The sequence below is a fragment of the Diabrotica undecimpunctata genome, unplaced genomic scaffold, assembly GCF_040954645.1.
Source record: "Diabrotica undecimpunctata isolate CICGRU unplaced genomic scaffold, icDiaUnde3 ctg00000593.1, whole genome shotgun sequence".
NCBI classification, from domain to species: domain Eukaryota; kingdom Metazoa; phylum Arthropoda; class Insecta; order Coleoptera; family Chrysomelidae; genus Diabrotica; species Diabrotica undecimpunctata.
The window spans coordinates 510,250-523,181 of NW_027311900.1; the positions used below are offsets into that span (position 1 = coordinate 510,250).

General features: G+C 33.2%; 1 protein-coding gene across 1 annotated transcript in view; it reads left to right on the forward strand.

Annotated features, from left to right (window-relative positions):
- Window positions 1–12,932, forward strand: part of LOC140431209 (serine/threonine-protein kinase SBK1-like) — a 46,704-nt gene that overhangs the window by 26,827 nt on the left and 6,945 nt on the right. The gene's annotated exons all lie outside the window — the stretch shown is intronic.

Consider the following 12,932-nt stretch of genomic DNA (forward strand, 5'->3'; position numbering starts at 1 on the left):
GCAAATTAAATAGCTTTAAAAAATTTTCTTTGACTGGTTAACAATTATATAGCTACCCCTAATGATTCATAGTGTCAAAAAATTATCCCTCCCCCTAGTTTATTAGGGTGGTGGGATCATACTGTCCTGTGGTCTGTGAACTGTGTTTGTCATTTGTCATCTTAGTTTTAGTTAATGGCATATGTAATTGTCATGTTAATCATTCAAACAAAACAATGCTAATTTCTTGTATATTAAAACCTAGTTTATAAAGGTTTTGCATTTCATTACAATTTAATATACAAGAAATATCAAATATGGATAAGCTACTACGACCAGACAGATTCGATGCAGATCCTAACTCTCCTAGATCGTCTCAAGAATGGATGCATTGGAAAGCTACCTTTGAAAACTTTATTTCCTCTGTGATTGATGTTTCAGAGGAGGAGAAATTCAAACTACTGGTAAATTACGTGAGCAACAATATCTATGAAATCTCTGATTGTAGAAAGTATTCTGAAGCCAAAAGTATTCTCGAAGCAGCTTTTGTTAAACCCAAAAATGAAATTTTTGCCAGACATATCCTAATGACAAAATCACAACAAACTGGTGAAAATATAGGTCAATACGTTCAACATCTTAAAGTGCTTTCCAAAGACTGTAATTTTCTAGCCGTTTCTGCAAACCAAAATAGAGAAGATTATGTAAGAGGCTCTTTTATTAATGGCATTCTTTCTAATGACATAAGACAACGTTTACTAGAAAACAACACTATTACTCTGCAAGATGCGATAATGAAAGCCCAGTCTCTGGAATCAGCTTCAAAACATTCTGAGGCTTATACAACTCCTGTACAAATTATTAATGCAATTTCTTCCGAAACCAGAGAGCACACTAATTATACTTCTGCTGCTGTGAAAAGTTGGAAATGTTACTTTTGTGGATCAACTGAAAGGCATCCTCGTAGCCTATGCCCTGCTAGAGACAAAGTTTGTAAGAAATGCTCGAAAGTTGGACATTTTTCCAAGGTATGTAGGCTTCAGATGCCCAATTCAGTATCAGCTGCTGTTTTAGCTACTACTACATCTAGTTCCAATGTTAGAAATCTTGCTGCTGTCCCTCAATGCTTATCTAAAAGTGTTACTGAGATAAAGGTGAATGGAAATACAACTGAAAGTTTAATAGACACAGATAGTTCTGAGTCATATATCAGTAAGAATTATGCATTGTCTATAAACGTGAAAACATTTAGAAGTCATGCAAGCATAATAATGGCTTCAACAGCACTCAGAACGACTATCTCAGGACACTGCTTTGTTAATTTAGAAATAAACGAACATTCCTATAAAAATGTCAAATTATCAATAATTCAAGATTTATGTGCTGATGTAGTTATAGGTCATGACTTGCTTAAACAACATTCTTCTCTAGAAATCACTTTTGCTGGCTCAAAAATGCCTTTAGTTATTGATCGTATAGATAACATTTGTAGTTTGGCATACTTAAATATAGAGCCCCTCAAATTATTCTCCAATCTATCAAATGATTGCAAACCCAGGGCAACTAAATCAAGAAAATTTTCAACTGAAGATAGAAAATTCATATCTGACGAGATACAGTATCTGCTATTGAATGGAATCATAGAAGAAAGCAACTCTCCTTGGCGTGCACAAGTACTTATTACAAAAAGTGAAACATACAAAAAGCGAATGGTGGTAGATTATTCACAAATGATTAATAAATTTACTTACTTAGATGCCTATCCTCTCCCAGATGTTGAAGATATTGTTAGAAAAGTAGCAAGATATTCTGTCTTCAGTGCTATTGATCTTAAAAATGCATACCATCAAATTCCAATCAAAAATGAAGAGAAAATATACACTGCTTTTGAAGCCAACGGCCAACTATACCAATTTTGCCGGATTCCTTTTGGGGTAACCAACGGAGTGGCTTGTTTTCAAAGGGTTATCGATGGTATTATTAAATCCGAACATTTAAAAGGTGTATATGCATATCTTGATGACATTACGGTTTGTTTATTAAATCAACAACAACATAATGAAATCTTAATAAATTTATGGAAGTAGCGAAGAAATACAATCTAACAATAAATCAAAATAAAAGTTCTTAAAAACCTTCTCTCAGACCTTAAAACCTGATCCTGAAAGACTTGAACCATTAAAGAAGTTACCCTTACCAAACGATTCACAATCACTAAAGAGAGCTGTCGGAATGTTTGCACATTATTCCAAATTTATCCCACAATTTTCAGAAAAGATACAAAAACTATTCATCTGCAAATCTTTTCCTTTAACAGAACAAGCAGCTGAAGCTTTCCAAATTCTTAAATCTGAAATTATTTCTTCAGCCGTTACTACGATTGATGACAAGATTCCTTTTATCGTTGAATCTGATGCTTCAGATTTTTGTATTGCTGCTTCTCTTAGCCAAGGAGGAAGACCTGTTGCTTTCTTTTCAAGAACCTTATCAAAAAGTGAAAGAAATCATTCATCAGTGGAAAAAGAGGCTTATGTTATAGTGGAAGCTCTTAGAAAATGGAGACATTTCTTGATAGGTAAACATTTTCGACTTATCTGATCAAAAGTCTGTCTCTTTTATGTTCAATATGCGCCACACTAGTAAGATAAAAAATGAGAAGATTATCAGGTGGCGCCTTGAATTATCATGCTACAGTTTCGATATTCAGTACCGACCAGGAGTTGAGAATGTAGTGCCAGATACTTTCTCACGAGTGAGCTGTTCAATAAATCCTCGACCAAGTCTATTTGAACTACATCAATCCTTGTGTCATCCAGGAATCACCAGAATGGTCCATTGGATAAAGACACGTAACTTACCATATACTATTGATGAAGTCCGTGAAATGACCAATCGCTGTCCTATCTGTGCAGAAATAAAACCAAAGTTTTTGAAAACTCAAGGGAGATTAATTAAAGCTACTTCGCCTTTTGAAAGATTGTCTCTGGATTTTAAAGGACCGCTTCCATCTAGATCTCATAACAAATATATCCTAACAATTTTTGACGAATATTCTCGATTCCCCTTTGTATATCCATGTCAAGATGTTTCAGCGAAAACTATTGTGAAGTGTCTTACAAACTTATTCTATTTATTTGGAATGCCTAGTTATATCCATTCAGATCAAGGGGGGGCATTTATGTCTCAAGAAGTCAAAACATTTCTCCATTCACAAGGAATACCTACAAGCCGAACAACATCTTACAATCCTGAAGGCAATGGCCAAACAGAAAGATATAATGGAATTATATGGAAAACTATTTCTCTTGCTTTAAAATCTAAACATTTAAAAACTGAACAGTGGGAAGAAGTAGTTGAGATAGCTCTTCATTCAATTCGTTCTCTTTTGTGTACATCTACAAACAGTACCCCTCATGAGCGAATGTTTCATCATTCCAGAAAAGCTATAAATGGAGCTGCGCTTCCTTCATGGTTGATAACCCCCGGAAAAGTATTTATGAAAAAAAATGTGAGGCAGTCCAAATATGAACCCCTTGTTGAAGAAGTACAGCTAATTGAAGCAAATCCAAACTATGCTGTTGTTAGACGTGAAGATGGTAAAGAAACAACAGTAGCCTTAAGACAACTTGCACCACGAGGAGATGCATCTCTACTGGACTGTGTTAGTGGATCGGAATCTGCGGTTTCTAATGAACAGTTTATCAAAGATCCACCAAGCCCTAGATTGAGTATATGTGAGGAAAATCCAAATATTTCTCCTGTTGACGTTCTGGAAGATCAAGGTAATATTGAAAGTGTTTTAAAGGAAGAAAATAAAGACAGTCTTATTAGAAGAGGTACCAGGGAAAGAAACACTCCTGCTTACCTTAAAGACTTTGTTCAAAAATAAACTTGGGGTGAATGTCCTGTGGTCTGTGAACTGTGTTCGTCATTTGTCATCTTAGTTTTAGTTAATGTCATATGTAATTGTCATGTTATACATTCAAACAAAACAATGCTAATTTCTTGTATATTAAAACCTAGTTTATAAAGGTTTTGCATTTTATTACACATACTTCCCAGTGCCCATACGCGGAAAAAGTTAATTCCAAATAAGGAATATTTCTCAATAAATTTAAATACATCTCATTGACCATGAAATTTCTTAAACAGGGTGTTATGCATAATGGAAGAGTGCAGTAGGTGTAGATATACCGAGTCCTTTTCTTATTTTGCTTAGTACTGCACATCCTACATCGCCTGTAATTTTTCCTTGTTTGGCATATGTCTACCAACTTCAGCTAATCTCACTTCATTTGGAACTAAACATTTATTTACTAAAAATAGTACGGATTTATTTCTACGTTTCCGTGAGCCCGAAATCAACTGTCTTGCTAAATGCACGATAGAAATGATAGTTGGTCGAGTTTCTTCCGTCTACTTATCTTCAGTAGTATGAACGAATTGACTATAGCCACATCGACTAAATAGCAGAAAATTCTGAACCACCATTTGGCAGGTCGTCGTCAAATGGAATATCTTTCGTGATGTTGGTCGAACTTATCGATACCGCCCATTATCTGATTATAAATGCTTACAGCTTTAGCGCATGACACAATTGTTGTGGAGCCATCTTTATTTTTACTGACTGACAAAATCTGTATCTCGTGGAGAGAAACAGTTGCTCAAGATGTTGACTGGTTTATTATCCATCCACTTTATTGCAGCTACCTTTTGTTTTGTACTAAACATAAATTCTTCACGGCACATCTTTGTTTTATCTGTGTGATTGTGATCTGTGTGATCTCATCGTACCAACAGTACTTATCACTTAATAACTTTTTAATAAAAGAAAAGGATGTAAAGAAATTATCAAAAGCTATCAAACATCCCTTGCTTTATATACAGATCGCAAGGTTTATAACAACCGTTTCACCTAGGTTTTTTGCTCCGTCAACATCTGCCGACTTTCCAGTGTAAATATGGAATTTGTATATATAGCCTGTAATTGAGTCTGCCAAACACCATACTTTATAGCCTCGTTTAACAGGCTTCATGGGCATGTATTGTTTGAGTGATGATCTAACCTTGAACGCAATCATCGATTCATCAATAGCTAAGTAAGATAATATACGTAGATTGGATTGTACTGTTTAGTTTTTCCACGTGGTCTCACCTTATGCAATTTGTCATATCCAGGTTTTCGTGGAGACACTGGATTTTCATTGTTGTTTAGGTGTAAATTTTCAATTAGTTTTTTGTATCTCTTAGATCCAAATACTTGTGAAACTACGAATACGCCTAAATATGGATCAATGGTAAAGCTGTATTCCCATTTATGTATGTATTCCCATTATAATCATTACTCCAATTAGGATCTTCACTTCCTCTAGAATAGAACTGTTCCAGGTGATCCCAGTCGAACAAGCGGGTTTTCGACCAGAACGAAGATGCGCGGATCAGGTAATGTCACTCACCATCTACATCGAAGCGGGTTTCCAAAGAAGACTTAAAACTTCAGCGGCATTTATTGATCTCTCGGCAGCTTAAGATACAATATGGAGAGAGGGCCTTATATACAAAATGCTCCGTGCAATCCCCTGTAAACCAAGAGCACGCCTAATAGATAGCATGCTCAACGACCGAATGTTTCAAGTAGTGATGGGCACAGATATCAGCCCACGAAATAAACTTAAGAATGGTCTACCACAGGGGTCAGTGTTCTATCCACTACTATTTAGCTTATACCTAGCAGATATGCCGGAATCACAATCAAGAAAGTTCGGATACGCCGATGATTAGGCCCTCACTACACGATGCAGAACACTAGAAACGTCTGAAGAAGTTCTGACGGCAGACTTATATATATTGGGCAAATATTTTCGCAAGTGGCGACTTCAACCAAATGCATCCAAAACAGAAGTTAGCTGCTTTCACCTGAACAATAAACTTGCTGGAAAGGAACTCAACATACGGTTTGAAAATACCACACTTACCTACAGCAAAACACCGAAGTATCTGGGCGTAACACTAGACAGAACGCTATCATTTAAAGAGCATTTAACAAAAACTGCCCAAAAGTTAAGTAAAAGAAATAACATTATACAGAAGCTCTGCGGTACCACCTGGGGAGCATCGGCTTCCACTCTCCGCTCTACTGCCTTAGCCCTTGTTTTCTCGACCGCTGAATATTGTGCTCCAGTTTGGCTACACAGTCCACACGTAAAAAAGGTCGACACTCAGCTGCACAGCACTATGAGGATGATAGCTGGTACAATTAAATCAACTCCCACCCAATGGCTTCCAGTATTAAGTTACATCCCACCTCCACATTTACGACGATGATGCACTTACACGTGAATACAAAAAGATCATGAACAATATAAACCTGCCGATCCACCAAGATACCGAGGATGCACGAAATACCCGTCTCCGTTCTAGAAAACCACCAATGAAAACGGCAGGAATGATACATGAATAGTTCAACATCACGAATGCATGGTCCCAAAAATGTAACGCATGGCAAAATAACATGCCCTGCATTACCCACAAGCCACCAGGTTTTGATCTTCTACGCAAAACATAGTCCACTCTAAATAGGATCCGAAAAAGACATGGCAGATGTACATACATGCTACATAAATGGGGAAAGAACTCGTCTTCTCAATGTGACTGTGGGGAGAACCAAACCATCGACCACATTATTGAAGAGTGTCCCTCAAGATGCTACAATGGTAGCCCTGAAGACTTCCTTTTTGCAACTTCAGTCAATTGATTATATTAATACACTTGATGTTTGTTTGTAACTATTTAAAGTTTGTCATATACCTATAATACTAGTGTTTGTAATTTTATTCTAAATGTGTTGTAATTGCTATACGATAAAAAAATAAATAACTTCCTCTAGATGTGGACTGGGTTGATTTGTCTTATTAGCCCTTCTAGGCCAATAATGCTTTGCATATAGATTCGTCTGATAAAGTATCGTATCAAGAATATCTAAATCATTTTGGTAAAATAATCGATTTCTTTTTCTTCAATATTAAAATCGTATGCAGAATTAACATCTTTGGACAAATCAAGTGCAAGGTTGTCAAAGAAATCTGTGTTTTGAACCTATTCCTCATCATTTTCCTCATCTTCACTATCTTCCCATACACATGGTTGAAAATGTAACGGAGATATAGGGAGAGAAAAATTACCTGAATATTAAGCATGTGAAGATGCCAAACAGACTGTATTCGCACTAGAAGAATCTGAACAGTTGTCTTCGAAATTTTCAGTTTCTTCGAAAGCACCTTCATCTGCTTCTTCTTCTGAATGTTTCTCATTGTCAGGTAAAGAATATAAAGAAGGTAATACAGCCTCAGCATCTCTGGGGTTATCTAGATCTAGATTATAAAATACACATTTTTGGCAATTTTTGCAAAATATTGAAATTTCAATATTCCTAACGAGGCAACAATAAGAAAGGACAATGTGAATGCATTGTATGACAGAATAATTGAGAAGATTAAAGTTTCTTTAAGTGATCACAACTTTTATGTAAATTGTCGATAAAAGTACAGATGCATGTGGTCGATTTATGGTGCATCTTATAATCGGCGCATTAAAAAAGGATGAACCAAAAAAACCTTATTTGATATTGTTCTGAAGCTATTTTCTTGTGGCATTTTAAAGTAATTACTATTTGAATGGTAATAAGCCACAATTAAAGGTGAAAATAATTTTATTGACGTTTCAATTTCCACTTCGAAAATCGTTCTCAAATTACAAACGTTAGTAAATTAAACAAATCTGGTTTTTTGTTACCTACTAAAAAATTCTTCTAATAATTTAATTTTATCTGGCTCATTTATATTGACAATTCAGACATATATTATACATTTTAAAGTAGACAACTTTAAAATGATATTCCCAATATTGCTGAGTTGCGTTTCTGGGACGACTTTATTGTAAGATAATATTTCATTCGATTACATGAAATCAACTTTAACTTGAGAATATCCGTCAGAAAAAATTTAAGTTTTTCTGATAATCCTTTTATGTAGGGTATTGTTACTTTCCTCGTATTATTTCTTGTGTATGCTGTAGGATTTCGTTCTAAGCTGTTCTTTTTATTCGATCGATTGTTGAAAATTTCTTATTTATAAACGATAAAGGATAATCATTTTTAAATAAAACAGATGTTAACAAATGCTTTTCGTCTAAGAACGAATTTTCGTTAGAACAAGTAATTTTGGCTCTATCGTATAAGGATTTAATGATTCGCTTTTTAATATTGATAGCGTGACTTGATTTGTAATTTAAATATCTTGGTGTGTGTTGATTTTCTATACACCTGAGTCTCATATCCAGTATCGTTCTTAGAGATTAAAACATCCAGGAAAGGTAGTGTGTTATATTACTTTTCCATGGTAAATGTTATTGTCTCTTCTTTATTATTTATATCATAAAGAAATGTGTCCAACAACTCTGATCCATGAGGCCATATTGAGAATACATAATCTACATATCTCCATCATACTGTGGGTTTTAAATTTTGTTTAAAAATAATATATGTTTTAAAATCTTCCATAAATATATCAGCTAATATTGGAGATAAACTAGAGCCCATTGCTAGACAAAGATTTTGTTTATATAATTCAATATTTAGTTACAATAACTCCATTATAGCTGATACATTTAGTCTTGTTCTAGTTGCCAATATATCATCACTCTCTAATTTTGTCTTGTTTATATTCAAAGTCTTATCTAATGGCACATTTGTAAATAAGCTATATATGTCAAAACTTACTAAAATATTATTTGAATTAAATTCAATATTTGATAATGTAGCTAATAAAATGTTGTGTATTTTTTATAAATATGTCATTTTTATTTGCAAATGTTGTATAATATTTAATAAAATTTTTGACAGTTTACTACAAGGAGAATGGTACTACAAATATTTCTAAATAAATGGTTATACAAATTTTCTACGCAAATCATTTTGATGCCATAAAGATGTTGTGTTAAACATTCAAAATGACTTATAGTGTGAAACTCTACGTACCTACAAGTAAGGTAGAAGTAACGTACAAATTGCTAAAGAACTTTTGAAAGTGGTTTTCAATTTCAAGTTGGCCACAACGGGTGAATCGGACAATATATTTTAAAAATATTGAATAGAGTGGGCTAATCTACTACATAAAAAGGGTTTTTAAGTGAAAACAGCTACACCTTCCATGGGGCGTATAGCCTATATGATGAAATATCTACTACATTTTATACATCAAACAGTATTTTTAGTATTGAGAACAAAACCTCAAAGTTTTCCAAAAAGTTTTAACAAGCCATTAATTTTCAGGACGTCCCATTAAAAAAAATACGAGAGACTGACCGGAAAACGTCTGAACCACGATCACTCATAAATCCCACCTAAAGCGAACCCCAACTGCCCAATCATTGACACTTGCCACGCATTTAATCATTATTAAAAATGACGTTTCAGCACCGAAAAAATTGTCTAGGTCCAGAATGACAAACGCGTTATTTTTTGAATATTCGGATTTATTATACAACTGTATATCTAATACTCGGTGGATTTTAGTTGGCATAGAAAGGAATCTTTGACGCCCAAGTTTTCGGATTGCATGTTACAGTCGGCCAAATATAATTAGAAAATCAAAATTCACAATGCGGTTTCGTAAACTATTCTCTGGAATTTTATTTACTCATGTATTTGATATATTATTATTATCCGATGAAATAACAGTTATTGTTGTTCGTTTTTTCGTTGTGTCTAGAGTGTTTTATACATAGACATGTTTTATATAGGGTAATTCATTCTTATATTTTGTCTGCTGATTCTACACCGGAAAATTATTTGCTAATGCCTACTCAACACTCATAACTAGACTTAGGTAAATATGCAAAAAAGTGAAAAATATGCGCATATAATTATATGCACTAATTTACCCAAAAAATATGCATTAAACATGCATTTCTTTTAGTAAATATGCATTAAATATGTATTTTTTAGAAAATATGCATACTTTTAATTTCAAACATATATTTAATAATTGTATATTAATTAATATTTATTTTAATAATTAAAAAACATTATAAATAAACTTAAAAACTAAGTAGGTAATTGTAATGTACTATTTAATTCTAATAAAAGTAGTCAAAAATAAAATACTATAATAATATAGAATTATGGAAACAATAAATGACCAAATGTTTTTCAAAATTTTCCAATAAAAACTTATGGCCTCTATCTGTGAACACATATTTGTAAATTGAGAAACTTCTTTCCACATCAACGGATGTACGGTTCGTTGCAAGATATTTCGGATTTAATCTTCTATAATCTTCTATAATTTTCTATAATCTTCTATAATCTTCTATAATCTTCTATAATCTTCTATAATCTTCTATAATTTTCTATAATCTTCTACAATCTTCTATAATCTTCTATAATCTTCTATAATCTTCTATAATCTTCTATAATCTTCTATAATCTTCTATAATCTTCTATAATCTTCTATAATCTTCTATAATCTTCTATAATCTTCTATAATCTTCTATAATCTTCTATAATCTTCTATAATCTTCTATAATCTTCTATAATCTTCTATAATCTTCTATAATCTTCTATAATCTTATAGAGAAGTTATTTGAATTAAATTTACATTAAACCACAAATTCAAACAGGTAAATTACAGTTCAAAAGTCAGTATCTACTCTGTTTTTATCTTTTTCTTTTTATATTTTTTGCTTCCAATATGTCCTAATATTTCTTGTGTTAAACATTACAATTTACATCCTTTTCCCAACATAACCCGAAAATACTTTTCGTGACTGTGACCGGTATATTTATAATCGGTTTACAATTTGTCGATAGCTCACTACAAGTTTAACCCTAATTAGAGAACTGAAATACAAAGAGGATAGGTAATACGATATAATAGTAAAAACCAACCTGAAACTGACGGTTTAAGATGTTTTCGACTAACCCACCTTGTATCTAAAGGAATACAATACCTTATAATCCTATTACGAAGGTATTTTGAATGGTTACAGATGACCGACCAGTGTCGTAGAGTATATGATTAAAACATTTATTTGAACTAAATAAATATATTTTTTAAATTGTACTTATGTAAATTGTATTTTTGTTTTAATAAAACTTCTTTATTTTATTCAAAAATAAAAAGTTTCTTGCCATTTGTAAAAGATACATTTATTTAATTAAGGGGATAGGCGCCAAATGTCGCCTGGCAAAATTTTCAATGTGTTTTAAATGTATCCATTATTTTCGAATCCGGAGAAAACTAATAAATATTTTTGAAAAATTTAAACTCAGAATGAAAGATTACATTATTACTGAGAGCAGAAAGTCCCTGAAAAATTCTACAATGTTTATTTTAATATGTTATGTAACAGGGGTGAAAATAAAAGAGAAAATATAGTATAATTTTTAATTGAAAATATTGCATGCAAAAGAAACTTTTTATTTATTCTAATAAATATTTCATTCTGCCTTTAAATTTTTCAAAAATGCTTTTTAGTTTTCTCAGGATTTGAAAAAAAATGGATACATTTAAAACACATTGAACATTTTGACAGGCGACATTTTGCGCCTTTCCCCTTTAATACCCTACGATTACAACTAATATTACTTACCTTATATAATTACGATTAGAAAACTATTCAAATTCAAAATAAATAGGATCAACTTCGGAATCCGAGTCGTCTGGAGGGTTAATAATTAGCGGTTGTGTCTCTACGGTCGCATCAATTATGTTATCAAGATCCCACATTTTTTGTTCTTCTTCTATTACATGTCTTACTGCATCTTTCCAGTTTTGTTCTGTAATATGTTGTAAAGACTCGTATAACAATTCACGTACAGCTTGTATTTTATATGACGTATTTTTTCTAGCCACATAACTTTTCATTTGTGCCCAAATGAATTGAATTGGATTTATTTCGCAGTGGTAGGGTGGAAGTCTAAGAACTGTGATGTTTCGCCTTTCCGCCATTTTGTCAACTACGTATTTCTTGAACTTATATTTGTGTTGCCGGGCAATTTTTAAAAGTTCTGCTTTTACCATTCTATCTTCGTAAGGTAGATACTTATTCCGCAGCCAGTCAAGAATATCCTGTTTCTTCCACGCAGTCGTTGGAAGTCTTTCTACTAGTCGTGAATGATAAGGTGCATTATCTAATACTATAATTGAATTTGGTGGTATGTGTTCAATCATCTGCTCAAAATACTCTTCGAAAACATCAGCTGTCATCTCCTCGTGATAGTCTTTTGTGCTTTTGGACTGAAATTCCAACAAACCATGCTTAACAAATCCTTTTTCACTGCCAATGTGAGAAATTATTAATCTACTGCCTTTACCAGAAGGTGCGGAGATACCAGTAGACCAACCTTTCATAAAGGCTTGCCTGGAGCTTAATATGTTTTTATCTGACCAATTTTTTTTAGAGTATGACCTGAGTTTACCCACGTTTCATTCTGGTAGAAGATTGGCCTTCCTTCAGCCCGGAATTTTCGTATGGATCTTAGATAATTTCTTCTCCAACATATTATCTCCTCCCGGTCAATCAAAAGTGATTTTCGGTCTGATTTCTCCCACTGGAAATTTAATTCTTTTAAAACTTGCCACAATTTAGTTCGTCCGATATAAGGCAAATCCGGGTCGTCTCTAACTTCTTGTAAAATTTTGTTTAGGTTTGGTATTTCTTTTTTGAAAAAAAATCCATGAATTTTCCTTCGAATACCATTTTTGGCAAATTCATCAATTTCAATAGGCTTTTTCCCTCTCTTTAAGTGTTCGTTTTTGTTTAGGTTAGCTATACCGTGTTTTTTCTTTCTGATAGGAACCTATATATAGTTGACTCTCCTACGCCAGTCATGTTGGCACAACTTTCGACTATGTTGCGAACCGTGTTTGTGGGATTCTGAGAAACCAGAGCAT